Below are 5,833 nucleotides of genomic sequence, written 5' to 3' on the forward strand. Positions count from 1 at the left end.
TTTCTTTGTTGCCTTAGGAATTGTTCTAATAAATTTCTAACCATCGGTTTTTCTCTCTTTCCTCTTGAAATTTCCGCATTAGCTCAACAACATTTGGAGCAGTTTGCTCTGCAGTAGGCTCTCCAGCTGCATGCCCTTCCATTCTTCAATTCTAAAAGGTCATGAATTGGGATGATTACCATGAATAAAACTTTCTTGAAAGTAAATGACCATATCATTTATTTACACGTCCAGTAGCGTTAGATATAACTTTGCTAAGGGATTAAATTTAACCCCAATATATATATATATATATTTAAGGACTTACTTGATGAGTACCACGCTTACCGTCATGCTTGTACACATGGGATTGTCTTCAAAATCAATCCGCTCTGATACCACTTTGTAATGACCTCATTTCTTAATATACATACATATAGTGTAAAAACAAAGTTTAACCTGAATACGACAATACTGAAATTCTGAATTTACAAAAACAAAACTTTATTAAACAATACATAAACTAATGTTCATAACTTTAAACCATATAATACCCACAACTATATAAAAACTTTATCTTCATACAAATCTTAATACTTTATAAATAATTTTTGTGGTGTTACTACACCTTAATGTAGAACTAGAGATGTATACAACCGATAATTTGAAAAGCTTTATGTAAATTACAAAGTTCATGAAATACTTTTAAAGCTTTATGTAAATTACAAAGTTCATGAAATACTTTTAAAGCTTTATGTAAGTTATAAAATTCACAAAATACTTTTTATGAAATATAAATATAAAATCAAGTTTCTCGTTTATTTATAATATAGCATAGCAGATCTTCACTCCCTTCAGGTCAGCCCCATATATACAATCACGTTGGCTCCACGTATACTCATCGACAATTTATATTTGGGGCATCTTATCTACAACACAAACATTATCTGATGAGCTAAAGCCCAGTATTAAAATAAACGTCCAACATGTTATGTATTTTCTTTCTTTTACTTTCCTTTCATTTGGGCCCTAGAGGATGCTGCTGTCGGCATTACATAGGGAATCACATTCCCACTTGAACATAAACATGATAATAGGGAATTTCTCCCTCATAAACATTCATTACATAGGGAAGTACGTCTCCCTTATTACATTTTGGGACATAGGTCTCCCAAACAGCACCTCTACTTTAACTCTTTCAATAACTTATCTGTAAACATTAAGCATGCTTATGCATAATAATTATAACACGCTTGAAAATAACTTACGCATAAATACAATATGGCAGAATAACATGTAAAGCATATAATTGCACATAAGACACATAAAAGACTTGTGTTGTAGATGAGGATTCTACTTACCTTGCGTCTTGATAAAACAATCGAAATTGTTAGCTTCCTGATAAAACATAAACTATTAACTTACATAAAATTTACATGATGTAATTTTAGTTTATAATTATTATTATTTCATTTTTCCTATTTTATTGTTTATTTTATGTCCAAGCGTATGGTCATACTATAATTTTCCATGGCAAGATCCTGGTCTAAAAGTCGTGGTCAGGGTCATGGTCATACAAAAATGTCCAGGTCATAGTATCAGTCCATAATAATAGGGAATAAGGTCATATAATAAAAGCCCATATAGTCCAAAGTGTGACCATAGCCTATATAAGTTTAGTATTATAAAGATACATAAAAAAATAGTTTATATTTCAATTTTGGCATTTTAAATTATGAAGATATGGTAAAATAATCTATATATAAATTTTGGCATTATAACGACATGGAAACATAATCTATATATAAATTTTTGGCATTATAACGACATAGTAAAATAATCTATATATAAATTTTGGGATTATAACGACAAAGTAAAATAATCTATATATAACTTTTGGCATTATAACGACATGGTAACATAATCTATATATAAATTTTGGCATTATAACGATATATTAAGATAATCTATATATAAATTTCGGCATTATAACGGCATAGTAAAATAATCTATATATAACTTTTGGCATTATAACAGCATAGTAAAATAATCTGTATATATAATAATTAAATAATTGAAATGAAAGGCTCGGGAAAGAGCTTACCTAAAAGGTTTTCGTAGGCTAGCATTACGGACAGAACTTTGCCTAAATCTTCTAGGTTTAGAACTTTAAAAGGGTGTTAAATTGATTTTTGGGTAGAGTGAGAGAAAGAAAATGAGGTTTTGTGATTCAAAATAAGTTTTGGAAGAGCTATTTATAGGAAAACCTTGGATTACTATGCTAATAAAATATATAAAATATCAAGCATAGTGGAATAATAAAATATTCAAAATATTAAGCATGGTGGTTTGCTAAAGTCATCATTGTATCACTACTGCATCATCATGTGGGAACCATGGGGTGGACCCTGCTGTGGGATCCATGTGGACCCTACTGTGGGACCCTTGCAGACCCCACTATGGGACCCACTATGAATAGTACTCGGTGAATAGTAACAAAAAAATAAAAACTTCTCAATCTTCTTATATTACTTAGTCCAACATTTTTTACTCACAAACTTTTCTGAAAAAGTTTCTCTAACATCCATAAATTAATTATTCTCATGTGTTAGCTACTTCAACAACTTAGAATTATTAAAATCTCACAATAGAATACAACTATATCTCCAACGGTCAAGTTACTATTTCCAACGGTCGGATCACTATTCACCAACGGTCATAACGGCTAGTTTTTGTCCTATAAATACTTGTTCATTCAACCATTTACTTGCACAACTTCTTCATCTCTTGACCTTCTAGATAAAATTCATCATCAAATCATGAATTTCTCTTTATTGTTCATAACTTTAGTGATTGTTTGCTTGTATTTAGCATCATTCTATGGGTATTATACTAATGAAATGCCCATGAATATTATAGTTATGTATTCATTAGTTATATTAACATTGTAATGCACTCAAAAGTATGAATAAAAATATCTTCTCTTATTTTTCATAATTGTTATAATCCATTTGTAGAAAGAAGTGGGAGTTACAGTATATGATTACAAACAACATCATGTTAACAGTTTTTCAAAATCATGTTGCAAAAATTACATGTAGTACTAAAAATTTAAAAATATGATTGCAAACAACATCATAATCTATTTAAAAATCATTGGAGATGGTGAAAAATCTTTCGAATAATGATGTTACATAATCTATTTGAAGATTTATCGATTAACTTATACTTGCTAATTTGTTAAAATTTTGATGTCTATTTTTTCCAACTACCTCCAACAATCTCAATATCACCCACACTACATAAACATCCGATAACATATAAAACATGATAGAAAAGTAATATGAAGATATTAGAATATAAAGATCAATAATTTAGAATAAAAACTTTAAAGAATAGCATACATTAATAATTGAGTAAATATCCGAGATGATTGTGTTATTATTAATACGTAAATCAATCAAATTTGGAGATATGAATTGAAATTCATTGAAAATTGAAATTGAAAGAGTTTAGAGAGAAGAAAAGAAGAAGATAGAGATAATTTAGAGTAGAGAGAAATATGAAATTAATAAAGAATGTTTAGAATATATATAGATTCACAAAGAGATATTTATCTATATTTAAATAATAATAATGACTTATAAATATCTCATTTTAATTTTAAAAATTACATTTATTATTATTATAACGTGTATGATAATTTTTTCCCAAAAAAGATAGGAGAAAACGTATGTCAAAAAATAACTTGTGAAGAGTTTTTAATTTTAGATATTTATAGATAGCTAGATAGTTTAGATATTAAATGTTTTTTCTTTTTTAATTATTAACTAATAATCATAAATTTGAAAAAGAAGAATTAAAAAATGTGAAAAATTCAGAAAATATAAATAGTGATTTTGAGCAATTTTAGGGTGTTACATCATCTCATTAATGCTCTTATTTATATAAATATCTCTTCTATATAAGAAATGTGTAGATAACAGAAATTATTGGTTTTAATAGTTTTTTATTTTTTTAATGTTAACTTTAACGGAATATTCTTATATTTAACATAATATTATTATATTTAACAGAATATTCTTATATTTAACAGTAGTTTGTAAACCCTTAAACTTAAATAAAATTAAAAATTAAAAAAATTAAAAAATGATATTTTTGAGATATTTTATAATGATAATTATTTAAAAATAATAAATAATTAAATAAATTAAAATATGATATTTTTTCAGATATTTTACAATGATAATTATTTCAAAATAATAAATAATTAAAATTAAAATATTATATTTTTTAGATATTTTACAATGATAATTATTTACAAAATAATAAAATCATATGTGTTTACCCAAAAAACGGTTGCTGATGACGTGGCGAGGATTTCTCACACATGGTTGACGCGTGGCCAAAGTATTGCTCGACTATCGACCAGAAGCACACCGCATCGTCAGGGTTAATTTTTAGTACGACCAGGTTGGTCGTGTAACCTCTTTTATTTCCTTCTTAAGATTGAAATCCTATAATAACTGCATTGAATATTTCTTCATTATTATCTTGATATGCGATTATTAAGGAAAGATAGGACACGTTGACACAAGTAACCCTTCTTGAGCCTATAAATATGCATGAAATAGCTAAAGGGGGGGATTCTTTTTGTGAAATATTGAGAGAAACAAGAGCTATAGTGAATTGTCCTTCGTCTTATTGTAATACATTCAAGGTTTGTGAAACTCAAGAACCCTAGTTCTTTGATCACGACTTTGAGATTCAATAATAACAATATCACTAAGTGGACGTAGGTCATTACCATTATTTGGAGCCGAACCACTATAATTCCTTGGTGTTTTCTTCCTTTCTGTTAGATTATCTTTTTCAATTGTCGTTCTATTTTTTGTTGTACATTTGACTTCGTGTCATTGGCCAAATCGAGGGTCAACATTCTGGTGCTTTCATTGAGAGGTTGAGAAAGAACTGTGAAAAAGTCTAATGGCGAAAACATCAAAGAAGACTGGACAGGCTGCTAGCGCTGCACCGTCCCAACCTCCTCCCCCAAACGTGGCTGAGAATGAACCTCATTTGGAGTTTGATGAGGAGGAACTAGACTCTGAAACGCTGAGGGCAACACTAGGAGTGTTGCAAGATGAGTTGGCCAATCAAGAGAATATTGCGGAGACAATGGCGTTACAACAAAGAGAAATAGAACGCCAGCATCAGGAGCTTAGTGAGCGACATGCTGAGATGGATCGTCGACAGAGGGATGCCATGATCGCCCTTGAAGCAGCCATCCAGCTGGCTTGGGGTCAGGCTGTGTCAGCCTCCCAGCCAGATCAGCCATCGAATGCACCACCTCAAAGAGGTCCAATCCAAGCCCTCCGCTCCAGCCAACAAGCCCTCAAAGGCCAGAGAAGCCGCCTATGGCTCAAGATGATGTCCCACCTAGGGATCCTAAGCAGCAGCCTCCATCCCAGGCTGGTTGAGGTAATCCGCAGCGCCAGAGGCAGAATAGGGCAGGGCAGCCGCCCCGTAACCCTAGACGCCCAAGGGATGAACAGCCGAATTTACCGAGCAGGGGGCAGCGACCTTTTGCCAACAGAAGGAACACTGAGTCAGGCTCTACGGTCAGGGGCCCCCCATGGCATAACAATGCACGGGGACCCAACGACCAACACAGGTGTTGGACCCAAAACGAGTATGTTTAAAAATTTATATATCGCAAGCGCACGAATCGTCCATATAGAATAGTGATCGTGTAAGCAAGGATGTCGAACCCAAAGGAGTTGTCTAAAATCGAAAAGAGAAAACTATTTTAAATCAAAATTAACAAATTCTAACATTGTTCCAAAGATTGATGAGA

This window comes from Humulus lupulus, chromosome 8 (genome assembly GCF_963169125.1).
Source record: "Humulus lupulus chromosome 8, drHumLupu1.1, whole genome shotgun sequence".
In the NCBI taxonomy this organism is placed as follows: Eukaryota; Viridiplantae; Streptophyta; class Magnoliopsida; order Rosales; family Cannabaceae; genus Humulus; species Humulus lupulus.